Source organism: Oncorhynchus masou, chromosome 8 (assembly GCF_036934945.1).
Source record: "Oncorhynchus masou masou isolate Uvic2021 chromosome 8, UVic_Omas_1.1, whole genome shotgun sequence".
Lineage (NCBI taxonomy): Eukaryota > Metazoa > Chordata > Actinopteri > Salmoniformes > Salmonidae > Oncorhynchus > Oncorhynchus masou.
In genome coordinates, this window is record NC_088219.1 from 45759039 (window position 1) to 45778342 (window position 19304).

Consider the following 19304-nt stretch of genomic DNA (forward strand, 5'->3'; position numbering starts at 1 on the left):
AACCTCTCTGGGGTAGGCGGGACTCTTGCGTCCCACATGGCCAATGGCCAGGGAAAATGCAGAGCGCCAAAATAAAATACATTTCTATAAAATTCTAACTTTCATTAAATTACACATGCAAGACAGCAAATTAAAGATACACTCGTGAATCCAGCCAACATGTCAGATTTCAAAAAGACTTTTCGGCGAAAGCACAAGATGCTATTATCTGATGATAGCACAACAGTAAACAATGAGAGTAGCATATTTCAACTCTGCAGGCGCGACACAAAACGCAGAAATAAAATATAAATCATGCCTTACCTTTGATGAGCTTCTTTTGATGGCACTCCTTTTTGTCCCATAAACATCACAGATGGTCCTTTTGTTCGATTAATTCCGTCGATATATATCCAAAATGTCGATTTATTTGGCGCATTTGATCCAGAAAAACACAGCTTCCAATTTACCTAACGTCGCTACAAAATATCTCAAAGGTTACCTGTAAACTTTGCCAAAATATTTCAAACTACTTTTGTAATACAACTTTAGGTATTTCTAAACGTATATAATCGCTCAAATTGAAGACGGGATGATCTGTGTTCAATACAGGAGCAAAACAAACTGACGCTGCTTTTCTGGTTACGCGCCTCTATCAAAAGGTACACATGAAATGACGTTCGTTCTGAGCTGTGGTACTTCTTCATTACACAAAGGAAAAACCTCAACCAATTTCTACAAACTGGTGACATCCAGTGGAAGCGGTAGGAACTGCACGAAAGTCAATTCGAATTCTGGATTCCCGATGAAAACATATTGAATTTTTGTTTTTTAAATGTCAATGGTTTGTCCTCAGGTTTTCGCCTGCAAAATAAGTTCTGTTATACTCACAGACATGATTCAAACAGTTTTAGAAACTTCAGATTTTTTACTATCCAATACTAATAATAATATGCATATATTAGGATCTGGGACAGAGTAGGAGGCAGTTAAGTTTGGGCACGCTATTTATCCAAAAGTGAAAATGCTGCCCCTTACCCCAAACAGGTTAATCCTATGTATAAAACTTTCATCAATGTTTATGATGAGTATTTCTGTAATTTGATGTGGCTCTCTGAAATTTCACCAGATGTTTGTTTGAGACAATGATTACTGTACATAACGCGCCAATTTCAACTGAGGTTTTTGGACATAAAAATTAACTTTATAGAACTAAAGCCCTTGGCTGGAAAATGGCTGTATGGTTTTCTGTTGCTAGGTGCTGACCTAACATAATTGCGTGGTGTGCTTTCGCCGTAAAGCCTTTTTGAAATCGGACACTGTGGTTTGATCTACAAGATGTTTATCTTTAAAATGGTGTGTAATAGTTGTACGTTTGAGGAATTTTAAATATGGGATTTCTGTTGTTTTGAATTTGACGCCCTGCAATTTCACTTGCTGTTGTCGAGGTGGGACGCTACCGTCCCACTGGTACCAGACAGGTTAAAAGTCTTACTCAAATTGGGTACAGCGAGTGTGATCACAAAGTCATTCCGAACAGCTGGTGCTCTCACGCATGGTTCAGTATTGCTAGCCTCGAAGCAAGCATCAACAATATTTAGCTTGTCAGGTAAGCTCGGGTCACTGGACAGCTCACGTCTGGATTTCCTTTTGTAATCCATACTAGTTTGCAAGCTCTGACATCCAACGAGCTTCAGAGCGGGTGTAGTAGGATTCTGTGTTTACGTTTTGCGTGTTTGATTGGAAGGCGTTGCGGGATTTCTTATAAGGGTCCAGATTAGTGTCCCGCTACTTGAACATGGCAGCTCTATTATTTAGCTCAGTGTGGAGTAAGTAAAATTTAGTTGCCCCCCCCCAACCATGTAAGATTATGTTTTTTGTGCCGCCCCCTTCACAGTGCAGAGGAAAAAGTTTGAGGAAATTCCTGAAAGTCTGAGCATTTTGTGTAGAGAAAATGTTGAAGTTTTAAAGGACGTTTGCTGCAATTCTACACATTTGCCATGGAGCGGAGAGAAGATTTCGTAAATTTATAACACATTTTATGTAATTCTACAAAATTTGCCTTGGGCAGAGAGAAGTTGTACAGCAGACTTCCAGCAATTCTGCTCACTTGCCTATAGGGTGGAGAGATATGGTTGCCCCCCCCCAACCCCCGCATAAGCGCTCGTTCAAGCATTCGCAAAATCATTACCTCAGAATTGCTCTGCAAGGACGGTGACTAGTTGCTGTTTCAGAGGACCAAAACCATTTCTTGACCATAGAGTTATCTTTATATAAGAAAATATTGTTAAATAGGGAAAAAATAATTTAAGCTGTTTTTAGATTGATTTTATATTAACATTGATAGATACTTATTTAACTCAGCCTGCCTAGTCAGCTAGCTAGTTAGCTATCTAGCCAGACAGTTATATTTAGTTAACGTTATCAACAGTTGAAGTCTGAAGTTTACATACACCTTAGCCAAAAACGTTTAAACTTTTAAATATATTTCAACATTTAAAGTTAACAAGTTTTCAAATTTCCTGACAATTAATCCAAGTAAAATGTCCCTGTCTTAGGTCAGTTAGGATAACCACTTTATTTTAAGAATGTGAAACGTCAGACTAATAATAGAGAGAATAATTTATTTCAGCATTTTATTTTATTTTATTCACATTCCCGGTGGGTCAGAAGTGTACATACACTCAATTAGTATTTGGTAGCATTGCCTTTAAATTGTTAATCCAGCCGCGCCCTCAGAGCATGCGCAGACCAGCTGGCTGGTGTGTTTACGGACATATTCAATCAATCCCTATACCAGTCTGCTGTTCCCACATGCCTCAAGAGGGCCACCATTGTTCCTGTTCCCAAGAAAGCTAAGGTAATTGAGCTAAACGACTACCGCCCCGTAGCACTCACTTCCGTCATCATGAAGTACTTTGAGAGACTAGTCAAGGACCATATCACCTCAACCCTACCTGACACCCTAGACCCACTCCAATTTGCTTACCGCCCAAATAGGTCCACAGACGATGCAATCTCAACCACACTGCACACTGCCCTAACCCATCTGGACAAGAGGAATAACTATGTGAGAATGCTGTTCATCGACTACAGCTCGGCATTTAACACCATAGTACCCTCCAAGCTCGTCATCAAGCTCGAGACCCTGGGACTCAACCCCGCCCTGTGCAACTGGGTACTAGACTTCCTGACGGGCCGCCCCCAGGTGGTGAGGGTAGGCAACAACATCTCCACCCCGCTGATCCTCAACACTGGGGCCCCACAAGGGTGCGTTCTGAGCCCTCTCCTGTAATCCCTGTTCACCCACGACTGCGTGGCCACGCACGCCTCCAACTCAATCATCAAGTTTGCGGACGACACAACAGTGGTAGGCTTGATTACCAACAACGACGAGACGGCCTACAGGGAGGAGGTGAGGGCCCTCGGAGTGTGGTGTCAGGAAAATAACCTCACACTCAACGTCAACAAAACTAAGGAGATGATTGTGGACTTCAGGAAACAGCAGGGGGAACACCCCCCTATCCACATCGATGGAACAGTAGTGGAGAGGGTAGAAAGTTTTAAGTTCCTCGGCATACACATCACAGACAAACTGAATTGGTCCACTCACACAGACAGCATCGTGAAGAAGGCGCAGCAGCGCCTCTTCAACCTCAGGAGGCTGAAGAAATTCGGCTTGTCACCTAAAGCACTCACAAACTTCTACAGATGCACAATCGAGAGCATCCTGGCGGGCTGTATCACCGCTTGGTACGGCAACTGCTCCGCCCACAACCGTAAGGCTCTCCAGAGGGTAGTGAGGTCTGCACAACGCATCACCGGGGGCAAACTACCTGCCCTCCAGGACACCTACACCACCCGATGTTACAGGAAGGCCATAAAGATCATCAAGGACAACAACCACCCGAGACACTGCCTATTCACCCCGCTATCATCCAGAAGGCGAGGTAAGTACAGGTGCATCAAACCTGGGACCGAGAGACTGAGAAACAGCTTCTATCTCAAGGCCATTAGACTGTTAAACAGCAACCACTAACATTGAGTGGCTGCTGCCAATACACTGACTCAACTCCAGCCACTTTAATAATGGGAATTGATGGGAAATTATGTAAAATATATCACTAGCCACTTTAAACAATGCTACCAAATATAATGTTTACATACCCTACATTATTCATCTCATATGTATACGTATATACTGTACTCTATATCACCTCAACCCTACCTGACACCCTAGACCCACTCCAATTTGCTTACCGCCCAAATAGGTCCACAGACGATGCAATCTCAACCACACTGCACACTGCCCTAACCCTAACATTTCTCATAAGAAACTAGCTCCCTGGTACACAGAAAATACCCGAGCTCTGAAGCAAGCTTCCAGAAAATTGGAACGGAAATGGCGCCACACCAAACTGGAAGTCTTCCGTCTAGCTTGGAAAGACAGTACCGTGCAGTACCGAAGAGCCCTTACTGCTGCTCGATCATCCTATTTTTCTAACTTAATTGAGGACAATAAGAACAATCCAAAATTCCTTTTTGATACGGTCGCAAAGCTAACTAAAAAGCAGCATTCCCCAAGAGAGGATGACTTTCACTTTAGCAGTGATAAATTCATGAACTTCTTTGAGGAAAAAATTATGATTATTAGAAAGCAAATTACAGACTCCTCCTTAAATCTGCGTATTCCTTCAAAGCTCAGTTGTCCTGAGTCTGCACAACTCTGCGTGGACCTAGGATCAAGAGAGACGCTCAAGTGTTTTAGTACTATATCTCTTGACACAATGATGAAAATAATCATGGCCTCTAAACCTTCAAGCTGCTTACTGGACCCTATTCCAACTAAACTACTGAAAGAGCTGCTTCCTGTGCTTGGCCCTCCTATGTTGAACATAATAAACGGCTCTCTATCCACCGGATGTGTACCAAACTCACTAAAAGTGGCAGTAATAAAGCCTCTCTTGAAAAAGCCAAACCTTGACCCAGAAAATATAAAAAACTATCGGCCTATATCGAATCTTCCATTCCTCTCAAAAATCTTAGAAAAGGCTGTTGCTCAGCAACTCACTGCCTTCCTGAAGACAAACAATGTATATGAAATGCTTCAGTCTGGTTTTAGACCCCATCATAGCACTGAGACGGCACTTGTGAAGGTGGTAAATGACATTTTAATGGCATCGGACCGAGGCTCTGCATCTGTCCTCGTGCTCCTAGACCTTAGTGCTGCTTTTGATACCATCGATCACCACATTCTTTTGGAGAGATTGGAAACCCAAATTGGTCTACACGGTCAAGTTCTGGCCTGGTTTAGATCTTATCTGTCGGAAAGATATCAGTTTGTCTCTGTGGATGGTTTGTCCTCTGACAAATCAACTGTAAATTTCGGTGTTCCTCAAGGTTCCGTTTTAGGACCGCTGTTGTTTTCACTATATATTTTACCTCTTGGGGATGTTATTCGAAAACATAATGTTAACTTTCACTGCTATGCGGATGATACACAGCTGTACATTTCAATGAAACATGGTGAAGCCCCAAAATTGCCCTCGCTAGAAGCATGTGTTTCAGACATAAGGAAGTGGATGGCAGCAAACTTTCTACTTTTAAACTCGGATAAAACAGAGATGCTTGTTCTAGGTCCCAAGAAACAAAGAGATCTTCTGTTGAATCTGACAATTAATCTTAATGGTTGTACAGTCATCTCAAATAAAACTGTGAAGGACCTCGGCGTTACTCTGGACCCTGATCTCTCTTTTGAAGAACATATCAAGACCATTTCAAGGACAGCTTTTTTCCATCTACGTAACATTGCAAAAATCAGAAACTTTCTGTCCAAAAATGATGCAGAAAAATTAATCCATGCTTTTGTCACTTCTAGGTTAGACTACTGCAATGCTCTACTTTCCGGCTACCCGGATAAAGCACTAAATAAACTTCAGTTAGTGCTAAATACGGCTGCTAGAATCCTGACTAGAACCAAAAAATTTGATCATATTACTCCAGTGCTAGCCTCCCTACACTGGCTTCCTGTCAAAGCAAGGGCTGATTTCAAGGTTTTACTGCTAACCTACAAAGCATTGCATGGGCTTGCTCCTACCTATCTCTCTGATTTGGTCCTGCCGTACATACCTACACGTACGCTACGGTCACAAGACGCAGGCCTCCTAATTGTCCCTAGAATTTCTAAGCAAACAGCTGGAGGCAGGGCTTTCTCCTATAGAGCTCCATTTTTATGGAACGGTCTGCCTACCCATGTCAGAGACGCAAACTCGGTCTCAACCTTTAAGTCTTTACTGAAGACTCATCTCTTCAGTGGGTCATATGATTGAGTGTAGTCTGGCCCAGGAGTGGGAAGGTGAACGGAAAGGCTCTGGAGCAACGAACCACCCTTGCTGTCTCTGCCTGGCCGGTTCCCCTCTTTCCACTGGGATTCTCTGCCTCTAACCCTATTACAGGGGCTGAGTCACTGGCTTGCTGGGGCTCTCTCATGCCGTCCCTGAGGGGGTGCGTCACCTGAGTGGGTTGATTCACTGATGTGGTCATCCTGTCTGGGTTGGCCCCCCCTTGGGTTGTGCCGTGGCGGAGATCTTTGCGGGCTATACTCAGCTTTGTCTCAGGATGGTAAGTTGGTGGTTGAAGATATCCCTCCAGTGGTGTGGGGGCTGTGCTTTGGCATAGTGGGTGGGGTTATATCCTTCCTGTTTGGCCCTGTCCGGGGGTGTCCTCGGGTGGGGCCACAGTGTCTCCTGACCCCTCCTGTCTCAGCCTTCAGTATTTATGCTGCAGTAGTTTATGTGTCGGGGGCTGGGGTCAGTTTGTTATATCTGGAGTACTTCTCCTGTCCAATTCGGTGTCCTGTGTGAATCTAAGTGTGCGTTCTCTAATTCTCTCCTTCTCTCTCTCGGAGGACCTGAGCCCTAGGACCATGCCCCAGGACTACCTGACATGATGACTCCTTGCTGTCCCCAGTCCACCTGGCCATGCTGCTGCTCCAGTTTCAACTGAACCGCGGCCCTAGGACCATGCCCCAGGACTACTTGACATGATGACTCCTTGCTGTCCCCAGTCCACCTGGCCGTGCTGCTGCTCCAGTTTCAACTGTTCTGCCTTATTATTATTCGACCATGCTGGTCATTTATGAACATTTGAACATCTTGGCCATGTTCTGTTATAATCTCTACCCGGCACAGCCAGAAGAGGACTGGCCACCCCACATAGCCTGGTTCCTCTCTAGGTTTCTTCCTAGGTTTTGGCTTTTCTAGGGAGTTTTTCCTAGCCACCGTGCTTCTACACCTGCATTGCTTGCTGTTTGGGGTTTTAGGCTGGGTTTCTGTACAGCACTTTGAGATATCAGCTGATGTACGAAGGGCTATATAAATAAATTTGATTTGATTTGATTTTGATTTGATCTACTGCATCTTTATGTAATACATGTATCACTAGCCACTTTAACTATGCCACTTTGTTTACATACTCATCTCATATGTATATACTGTACTCGATACCAGCGACTGTATCTTGCCTATGCTGCTCTGTACCATCACTCATTTATATATCTTTATGTACATATTCTTTATCCCCTTACACTTGTGTATAAGACAGTAGTTTTGGAATTGTTAGTTAGATTACTTGTTGGTTATTACTGCATTGCCGGAACTAGAAGCACAAGCATTTCGCTACACTCGCATTAACATCTGCTAACCATGTGTATGTGACAAATAAAATGTGATTTGATTTGATTTGAACTTGGGTCAAACGTTTCGGGTAGCCTTCCAGAAGTTTCCCACAATAAGTTGGGTGCATTTTGTCCCATTCCTCCTGACAGAGCCAGTGTAACTGAGTCAGGTTTGTAGGCCTCCTTGCACACACACGCTTATTCAGCTCTGCCCACACATTTTCTATAGGATTGAGGTCAGGGCTTTGTGATGGCCACTCCAATAACTTGACTTTGTTGTCCTTAAGTCAATTTGCCACAACTTTGGAAGCATGCTTGGGGTCATTGTCCATTTGGAAGACTCATTTGCGACCAAGCTTTAACTTCCTGACTGATGTCTTGAGATGTTGCTCAATATGTCCACATAATTTTCCTACCTCATGATGCCATCTATTTTGTGAAGTGCACCAGTCCCTTCTGTAGCAAAGCACCCCACAACATGATGCTGCCACCCCCGTGCTTCACGGTTGGGATGGTGTTCTTTGGCTCGCAAGCCTCCCCCTTTTTCCTCCAAACATAACGATCGTCATTATGAGCAAAGAGTTAAATATTTCTTTCATCAGACCAGAGGACATTTCTCCAAAAAGTATGATCTTTGTCTCCATGTGCAGTTGCAAACCGTAGTAATTTCTATTGCAGTTTTGGAGCAGTGGATTCTTATTTGCTGAGCAGAATTTCAGGTTATATAGATATAAGACTTTTATTGTGGATGTAGATAATTTTGCACCGTTTCCTCCAGCATCTTCACAAGGTCCTTTGCTCTTGTTCTGGGATTGATTTTCACTTTTCGCACCGATGTACATTCATCTCTAGGAGACAGAACGCATCTCCTTCCTGAGCGGTATGACAGCTGCGTGGTCCCATGATGTTTATACTTACTACGTACTATTGTTTGTACAGATGAACGTGGTACCTTCAGGCGTTTGGAAACTGCTCCCAAGGATGAACCAGACTTGTGGAGGTCTACAATTTTTTCTGAGGTCTTGGTTGATTTCTTTTGATTTTCCCATGTTGTCAAGCAAAGAGGCACTGAGTTTGAAGGTAGACCTTGAAATACATCCACAGATACACCTCCAATTGACTCGAATTATGTAAATTAGCCTATCCGAAGCTTCTAAAGCAATGACATAATTTTCTACAATTTTCCAAGCTGTTTAAAGGCACAGTCAACTTAGTGTATGCAAACTTCTGACTTGTGATTTTATGAAAGTTAAATATTTATCATACTGTAGTTTGAATTTCGCGCTCTGCAATTTCACCGGATGTTAGCCAGGTGGGACGTTACAGTCCCACCTGCCCATAAGAAGTTTTAACAGCCTTTATTAAACCGTGTAAAAAAAAAATGTAACCAAAAAAATGATGTATATATATCGGCCTGTTCCTTTACGTGGTGAGAGGGCTTCCAACTAACCCCTGACTGAGACTGGCTGCCTGTCAAGGACAAGTGACAGGAAGAACTAGCCACACCCATCTCTGGATTCTGCCTCTCCCCTCTCTCCTTATCCTTTAACTCTTTCTCTCCAGACAAAATTCTGCATCTAGTGACATCTGATTGCCCAACAATCTGCCCACTCATTCCATCCCCTCCTCCATCTCATTACATCATCTAAAGCCACTGTTATTGTAATGTTGTCATTATCTGCTAATAAAGTTTGCTAGCCATATCATACTGGGCACATAATGTGAGCTACACAGATAAACTAAAAACACTAGCACTGCAAACACCTTTCTATTACACACACTATAAGTAAGTATTGCAGACTGATTGCCATGTTAGTGTACAACAAAAATACGCGAAAATAAATGTTATTTGTTAAAGTAACATGATTCATAGTTGTATCCTTGGACCTATATGTACATATATATTCAACCACAGGGGTGTACTAATTAGCTATGTGAGATAGAACAAAATCAATCATCATAGAGGACTACTGAAATAATACTTTAAAAAACAAGGGAAGTGCAGGTAAAATATAAACATGACAGCCAGACAAGCCAGTGCATGACTCAAACAGATTGGCATATGAATGGAGTGGAAATTAGCTGACTTTGTGATCTGTAAGATAAGTAACTTTAATGTGTCAAGCAGATTACACGTTTTCTTTGCTATTTCCAAAACATAGAGACGTTTAAGATATTGATTTCATGTTGTTGAAATGTTAACAAGGAACCCAAAAGTGGTTTGAAGTAATGTTTTCATCTTATTATCGCGGAAATCTGCTTTGTTTTACATAACGGAGATGAAAAGAAAGTCATTAAGGCTCTAATGATCACCAAAATTAGACACATTAGGTCATCATACCGATGATATAGCGACGGACGCTAATATTGTATCGAATCCCATTGTGATGCAGAGGGGGACACTTTCTGACTGGGGGACGTTATTTGGCATGATTACCCCAGTTGGTAATTTGACAATGATTTCTACAGCTGGCTAGACTAACTTGTCGATCACATTTTTTTTAGCTGACATGGCTAATTGAGTGACTGTCAGTGACTGATATAACAAAGAAAAACCACCGATACACAACCACATTCCGAAATTTCACCTTGTTTATTCTACTATTCTAACTCTCAATATTAACTTGAGACTCCGACTGAGTTCTCTTTCTTTATTTAAAATTTTTGGGAAATTCATCCATGGGCCTACAAAATGAGGACCACAGGCCGCCAGTTGCTCATCCCTGGCCTATGGTATCCAATTTTACAACATACTCCCAGTTTATAACAAAATGTCTCTTTATCCTGTTAATGGCTAAACAAAAACCAAATACTTTTTGATATGGATTACTTAGACAAATGTGTGATGTCTGGAATAATTATTATCCCACAGTATACTCTCTGTTCACTATCTCCCAGGTATAGGGCTTTGTCTGGGTGCTGAGAGCACAGCAAATTAGAAACATAAACAACAATACTGCAAGGCTGGGTAGCCTAGTGCTTAGAGTGTTGGACTAGTAACAGAAATGTTGCCAGTTCAAATCCCTGAGCTGACAAAGTACGAATCTGTCGTTCTGCCCCTAAACAGGCAGTTAACCCACTGTTCCTAGGCCGTCATTGAAAATATGAATTTGTTAACTGACTTGCCTAGTTAAATAAAATAAAAATAAATGCTGAGGACTGAACAGCTGTTCGCCAGAGTGCTCCGAATGCATTATGAAAAATACCGGAGTTCCTACCATTAAGCTCCACTTGATTGTTACCCTGAATGACATGTCTTTTTTTGGACACAATACACTTTTCACATCAGTATCACTACGTGTGCAGAGAGTAATATGTTTGTTAATATGTTGAGTAGTAATAATAATATTTTATTATTATAGTTTTACAGTAAACAGAGTTGCAGGGGAAATGAGAGGTAAATGTCAATCAATCTCTTTTCTTTTCAAATAGGAAAGAGAAGATTAGGAACAAAGCTGCTGCCAGAATAGAGTGGGTGAGAGATGTTTGTCAGTGGGGTGGCAGCTCTGACAGAGGGGACACCACCTTAATATTAGATGGGATTGGCTGCCACCAAAAACACAGGCAAAGACAAAGAAAGGTGACAGTCTCCTGCAGTGAAAATCTCTGTCTGCCTCTAGCTACCTTCAAAAATGATTCATACCCCTTGACCTTTTCCACATTTTGTTGTTACAGCCTGAATTCAAAATGACCTTCACACAATACCCCATAATGTCAAAGTGGAATTACATTTTTTTTTATGTTAAGATATTCATTAAAAATTAAAAGTTGAAATGTCTTTAGTCAATAAGCATTAAAACCCTTTGTTATGGCAAGCCTAAACACTTTTTACATGTATTTTATTTAAACTTTATTTAACTAGGCAAGCCTAGCTATTTAACTAGGCAAGCCTAAAATTTCAAACAGATTGAACAACAAAGACCAGGGAGGTTTTCCAATGCCTCGCAAAGAAGGGTACCAAACGGTAGATTGGTCAAAATAAAACAGCAGACACTGAACATGGTGAAGTTATTAATTCAAATTTGGATGGTGTATCAATACAAAAGTTACAGGTGTCCTTCCTAACTCAGTTGCTGGAAAGCATAGGAACTGCTTAGGGATTTCACCGTGAGGTCAATGGTGACTTTAAAGCAGTTACAGAGTTTAATGGCAGTGATAGAAGAAAACTGAGGATTGATCAACAACATTGTATTTACTCCAAAATACTAACCTAATTGACAGAGGGAAAGAAAGAAGGAAACCTGTACGGAATACAAATATTCTAAAACATGAATCCTGTTTGCAACAAGGCACTAATGTAATAATGCAAGAAATGTGGCAAAGCAATTACATTTTTGTCCTGAATACAAAGTAATGCGTTTCGGGCAAATCCAATAGAACACATTACAGAGTACCACTCTCCATATTTTCAATCATAGTGGTGGGCCGCATCATGTTTGGGTATGCTGGTAATCATTAAGGACTGAGGAGTGTTTCAGAACCAAAGAAAATTATGGAGTGGTGCTTAGCACAGGCAAAATCCTAGAGGAAAACATGGTTCAGTGTTTTACACCAGACACTGGGAGATTAATTCACCTTTCATCAGGATAATAACCTAAAACACAAGGACAAATTTACACTGAAGTTCCTTACCAAGAAGACAGTGAATGTTCGAGTACAGTTTTGACTTAAAACTACTTGAAAATCTATGGCAACCCCTGAAAATGGTTGTCAAGCAATGACCAACAACCGATTTGACAGAACATAAAGAATTTTGAAAACAATAAATGGTCAAATGTTGCACAATCCAGGTGTGGAATGCTCTTGGAAACTTACCCAGAAAGACTCACAGCTGTAATCGCTGCCAAAGGCGCTTCTATAAAGTATTGAATCAGGGGTGTGAATACTTATGTAAATGAGATATTTCAATATTTTATTCTCAATAAATTTGCAAAGATTTCAAAAAACATTTTCACTTTGTCATTATGAGATATTGTGTGTAGATGGGTGAGATTTTTAAAATATTTAATCAATTTTGAATTCAGGCTGTAACACAATAAAATGTGGGATAAATCAAAGGGTATGAATACTTTCTTAAGGCACTGTACTCTGATTAAGGCCAAGAGCCAAAACCTTTTGGTTCTACATTTAAAAATAAACAAGCTTTAAAAAAAAAAATTACTTCCACTCTCTTTTAAGATTTGCTGAATCTCCTCTCTACCTAACTAAATCAAATATATTTTATAAAGCCCCTTTTACATCAACAGTTGTGATCTATTACCATCAACAAGGTTCACCCGAGCCACAATTATCACCATAATTGAAAACAAATCAAATACATTTATATTGGTCGTGTACACATATTTTGCAGATGTTATCGCAGGTGTAGGAAAATGCTTATGTTCCAAGCTCCAACAGTGCAGGAATACCTAGCAATACAAAACAATACATGCAAATGCAAAAAATATAAATAAAGGAATTAAGAAATTAAGAAACATTAGAATAAGCAATGTCAGAGCCCAGAAAATAAATGTATACGTATATGATGGCGTGTATAAACATTATGGACAGTATATGAGTAGAACAGGCGATTACAGCAGTAATTATATACAGTGGCTTCAAAAAGTATTCAGAACCCTTGACTTCTTCCACATTTTGTTAGTTTACAGCCTTATTGTAAAATGGATTCAATTGTTGTTTTTTCCTCATCAATCTACACACCTCATAATGACAAAGCAAAAACAGGTTTTTACAAATATTTGCAAAAAAAAATGAAATATCACATTTACATAAGTATTCAGAACCTTTGCACCTTTGGCAGCAATTAAAGCCTTGAGTCTTCTTGGGTATGACACTACAAGTTTAGCACACCTGTATTTAGGAAGTTTCTCCCATTCTTCTCTGCAGATTCCCTCAAGATATGTCAGGTTAGATGGGGAGTGTCGCTGCACAGCTGTTTTCAGATCTTTCCAAAGATGTTCAGAGACTTCTTCCAAAGTCACTCCTGCGTTGTCTTGGCTGTGTGCTTAGGGTCATTGTCCAGTTGGAAGGTGAATCTTCGTCTAGAGCGCTCTGGAGCAGGTTTTCATCAAGGATCTTTCTGTAATATGCTCTGTTCATCTTTGCCTTGATCCTGACTAGTCTCCCAGTCCCTGCCACTGAAAAACAGCGTAGGAATGGTGCCAGGTTTCCTCTAGATGTGACGCATGGCATTCAGGCCAAAGAGTTCAAACTTGGTTTCATCAGACCAGAGAATCTTGTTTCTCATGGTCTGAGAGACCTTTATGTGCCTTTTGGCAAACTCCAAGCGGGCTGTCTTGTGCCTTTTACTGAGGAGTGGATTCAGTCTGGCGACTCTACTATAAAGGCCTGATTGGTGGAGTGCTGCAGAGATGGTTGTCCTGAAAAGTTAACCCATCTCAACAGAGTAACTCCATCGAGTTCTTAGTCACCTCCCTGACCAAAGCCCTTCTCCCCAAATTCCTCAGCTTGGCCGGGATGCCAGCTCTAGGAAGATTCTTGATGGTTCCAAAGTTCTTCCATTTAAGAATGATGGAGGCCACTGTGTTCTTGGGGACCTTCAATGCTGCAGAAACAAGCTCAATTTTGAGTCTCATAGCAAAGGGTCTGAATACATACGTAAATAAGGTGTTAGTTTCCTATTTTTAATACATTTGAAAAAATGTTTTGTTTTCTGTTTTCTGTTTTCTGTTTGCCATTATGGGTGTTGTGTGTAGATTGCTGAGGAAAAAAATAATATTTCATAAATTTTAAAATAATGCTGTAACGTATCAAAATGTGCATCAAGAGGTCTGGATACTTTCCAAATACACTGTAAGCGGAGCCTTGACTAGAATACAGTATATAAATATGAAGTGGGTAAAACAGTATGGACACATTATTAAAGAGGATATTTGGAATATACCCCAGTCCGCGTGATCAAAATAATCTTGAAGCATAGATTCTGATTGGTCAGACCAATGTTGAACAGTCCTCATCGCAGGTACTTCCTGTTTAAGTTTCTACCTATAGGAAAGAAGGAGCAGAATGGAGGTGTGATCTGATTTGCCCGAAGGGAGGGCAGGGGAGGGCCTTGTAGCTGTCCCGGAAGGGGGAGTAGCCTTCACAGTGTCTGCTTGAGGGGGAATATATGTGACAATGACCGAAGACAATTCTCTCGGGAAGTAATGCGGGAGGTATTTCATAGTGAGGTATTCCAGATTCGGAGAACAAAAGGATTTGAGTTCCTATACATTACCACAATCACACCATGAATGGTTAATCATAAAACATCCACCTCCACCTTTCTTTTTCCTGGAGAGTACTTTCTCCCTGTCCGCACCATGTACAGAGAATACCATTGGCTGTATGGACAGGGACAATACATCTGGAGAGAACCATGATTCCGTGAATCAGAGTATGTCCAGGGAATGAACATTAACGAGTAATATACTCGTAAGCGGTGGGTGGCATGCATGCCTCCTGAGTCAGACTAAAGGCCCACTCCGTATTCCTCTTCTCCATCGACGGCATCTAGGTGTAGCCACTGGGATGAGTGGAAATTCATGATGAATGGGTACGGACAAAGGATACAATTCAGAAAAGTTTAATTTCTGGTCGAAACACTAGTTAGTGACCGCCGATCTAATATCCCAAAATTATTTGCAGCAGTAGGTAATGATGCAAAAAAACATTCTGAGCAAATAATGTAAGAAATAAAATAATACTGCAAACTGGGAACTGGGCAACCATGTATGTCGGCGGCATCTTGTCCACACTGACCTGGCCTTTGATTGTGTAGTCAGCCAGGATATTGAGAAACTTGTAGAACACCTCCAACCAAGGCAGATAGCTGTAAGAAAAGAAACACATAGTTGAGAATTTCAGATAAACACTATAGACTGCCGTGTCTAATGTATTATGAATGACTGTATAGTGCCTTCCATCACCATTCCATCCACACACATCCTTATATTGGTTATCTTGTACATTACCCTGTTACCAATATGTCCAGGGCACCCGCAATGTTTTTGTACCCCATCCCATGGAATGTAAATAATAGGGGAAGTAGCTGTCATCAAGACAGTTATATCTGAGAGTGAGAGAGACGGGGGAAGTGGACACAGTGAGCAGTGGTGTGTCAACTCCAGTGGTTCCTCTACATGGTTTGGTTCTCACTCACCAAGTCATTTATCTGACAGCAGCTGTGCTTGTGTGTCTGTGTGTGGCCAGCAATGAGCATTCAGGGGGTATTCTTGAGGTCGTCAAGAATACAGAACAGGAGTCGTGCTCTCTTTCTTCTCCTCTGGCTCTGAGGGTGACCAGGTGAACGAGGGAGAGAAGAGAGAGAGGGGAAAGAGATAAGAGAGGTACAGGGGCTAGAGAGGGGTAAGTGCAAGGGGTAAAGGGAGGAGAGGGGAGAAGGGTGAGAGGGGAGGGAGGTAGCCAAAGGTGAATGAAAAAGCAGAGGAGTGCATGAGGAAGGCATATGACAAAAATGTGGGGAAAAACAAGAGACAAACATAAAATGATGGGAGAGTGGATATTGAGCGAGACAAAGAGGGGGATAAATATGTCTAATAGGACCCATCAACCATCTATCCCTCTATTTCTCTTTCTCTCTCCTGCGAGCAAAGTTGTTGAAGTCCTCAGCGCTATTTATAATATCTTGACAAGACACACACCAGCGCTTGTTGCTTCGCTGAATGAGTCCAGGATGGGTTTGGAGACCTGCTGAAATGCCACAGTTCCCTCATTACAGAGACAGGTTTAACGGGCGAGCTCTGCTGGCAAGGCTAATTTGACTGGGCCCATTTTTATTTACATTCGGAGGCTATAGAGGGGGCTGATTGCGGGGCTACACCTCCTCGTCGCATTTAATTGCGACTGCCAGTCGGCCTTGAATGTGCCCGCCAAGAGGGGTTCTCTTGCTCATTACCGTAGCGGACATTGGCACAAGCTTTACCAACCCACCCTTCCCCTTCCCCACCACCACCCATTACCCTCGCTTGAGATCGCATGGCTGACACCAACTGTCTCCTTGACGAGTCTTTCCTATGACCACTTTGTGCTTAATCCTCCTTCGGCCTTCATCCAGGTATTATTCAAGGATCATATGCCTCTATTCAAATTCTAGGCCAAAAAAAGTGTGGCTTCGGTTTTTATCGATTCCCGAAAACAATGGTGAATCAATTAGTTTTGCCCATCTATTGATGCAAATTCTTACATCTAAAGTTTCAGGTTAGTTCAAAACCAGACACTCTTGCTCTTTCCATGCTCTGCCAGGATTGGTATACTTTCATACCTGTCTTGGTACAGATTACCAGTAATGTGTTGACTTGACCATTAAAATCTAGATAAACCCTGGAGAACATTAAGTGCATCCCTGGTATCAGGGGTTAATGGAATGAAAGCAACCAATCAGAAAAGCCTTTAAATTAATTAGACCAAGCAGATTGTCGGTTCACCCACATAAAAAAAACTAATAGCAAATCTGAGATAGCAATAAGACCTTATCAGCTACACTATTACCATAAACAAAAACAGGCTGGCTTTACTGGAATACACACTTGGGAATGAACATGCAAAAAAAAACTAAAGTACCCTGCAGGTGTCTATTGCATTCCTATGTAGGTATAACCAAACGGGTATGAAGTGTGTGTGACTCAACACTAGATGCCCTTCGAGCTAAAGTCTAGGCATTAGCTCTGGGGGGGATCAGATCTCAAGCCGAAAACTCGGAACTCAAAGTATCCCCAGCTACACTTTCCTGTTGTGTTCTTTCCCTCCCTCCATCCCAGGGAAGGCCTAGGCGATCCTGTTTCACCACTGACAGCGTTCTCCATTGATGCTGTCTGTCCCATGGGGGTGAGAGAGGACTGGGGAGGGGGGATTAAGAGATGAGGCTGCTGCTGGGTGACCTTCTTCAGATTAAACACACCTTGACTGTGTCACTCAGCGGTAGCGAGAAGCCACCATGCACCTCAGGGAGCGGCGTAGGCAGGGAGGTCTGTGTGTATGGTGGTTGTGAGGGTGTGTGTGTACATCTCTGTCCATCCGCATTTGTCTGTGTCTAGGAAAAAGGCCTGGCTCAAACCTCTCATGGAAAGCTGAAGCCGCATAGAGTACGAATCAGTTTCTCCCCAGGGACTTTAACTCCGCTTATAGACCAGCTTCTAAATCTGTTTAGTGTGGGAGAAGTGTTCTTTTTTTTCATGTACAAAGCTGCAAGGTGCTCTGGTTGGGTCTACATAAAAAAAATGATACGCTAAAATATGCAATGCATTTTTTTACCACGAAAAAAAGAGGGGGATTTTAGTATGGAGGGTACGAGGTTAGTATGTGACCTGCATGCGCAACGGCTGCCGATTCTGTTCTGGGTGCAGAGTCTATGTACCAGGAGCCGCTCGCCGGTCCTTTAGTATTCTGCATTTCATTAGCCTAGATGAACGCTAAACATCCTTGACTCTGCAAGGGGGATCAGTGTTGGGAGCGAGGATTATTCCAAGCTGTGCATCCCACCAACTTGTCCTCTCCCTTTTTTCCCCTCCACAGCTACTGCCTCCTAATGAGGCCTGGCCTCATTTCTCATGAATGTAGTGGAGAACATCAACAATGGCCCATGATAGAAAAGGGCTATGATAGGTATGGCCAATGACAACTGGAATACAAAGAGTATTTATATACACTGCTCGAAAAAATAAAGGGAACACTTAAACAACACAATGTAACTCCAAGTCAATCACACTTCTGTGAAATCAAACTGTCCACTTAGGAAGCAACACTGATTGACAATAAATGTCCCATGCTGTTGTGCAAATGGAGTAGACAACAGGTGGACATTTTAGGCAATTAGCAAGACACCCCCAAAAAAGGAGTGGTTCTGCAGGTGGTGACCACAGACCATTTCTCAGTTCCTATGCTTCCTGGCTGATGTTTTGGTCACTTTTGAATGCTGGCGGTGCTTTCACTCTAGTGGTAGCATGAGACGGAGTCTACAACCCACACAAGTGGCTCAGGTAGTGCAACTCATTCAGGATGGCACATCAATGTGAGCTGTGGCAAGAAGGGTTGCTGTGTCTGTCAGCGTAGTGTCCAGAGCATGGAGGCGCTACCAGGAGACAGGCCAGTACATCAGGAGACGTGGAAGAGGTCGTAGGAGGGCAACAACCCAGCAGCAGGACCGCTACCTCCGCCTTTGTGCAAGGAGGAGCAGGAGGAGCAATGCCAAAGCCCTACAAAATGACCTCCAGCAGGCCACAAATGTGCATGTGTCTGCTCAAATGGTCAGAAACAGACTCCATGAGGGTGGTATGAGGGCCCGACGTCCACAGGTGGGAGTTGTGCTTACAGCCCTACACCGTGCAGGACGTTTGGCATTTGCCAGAGAACACCAAGATTGGCAAATTCACCACTGGCGCCCTGTGCTCTTCACAGATGAAAGCAGGTTCACACTGAGCACATGTGACATACGTGACAGAATCTGGAGACACCGTGGAGAACGTTCTGCTGCCTGCAACATCCTCCAGCATGATGCATGACCGGTTTGGCGGTGGGTCAGTCATGGTGTGGGGTGGCATTTCTTTGGGGGGCCGCACAGCCCTCCATGTGCTCGCCAGAGGTAGCCTGACTGCCATTAGGTACCGAGATGAGACCATATGCTGGTGCGGTT

At 42.5% G+C, this 19304-nt stretch overlaps 1 pseudogene; it reads right to left on the reverse strand.

Annotated features, from left to right (window-relative positions):
* LOC135543832 (DENN domain-containing protein 1A-like) overlaps window positions 1-19304 on the reverse strand; it is a 161739-nt pseudogene that overhangs the window by 48148 nt on the left and 94287 nt on the right.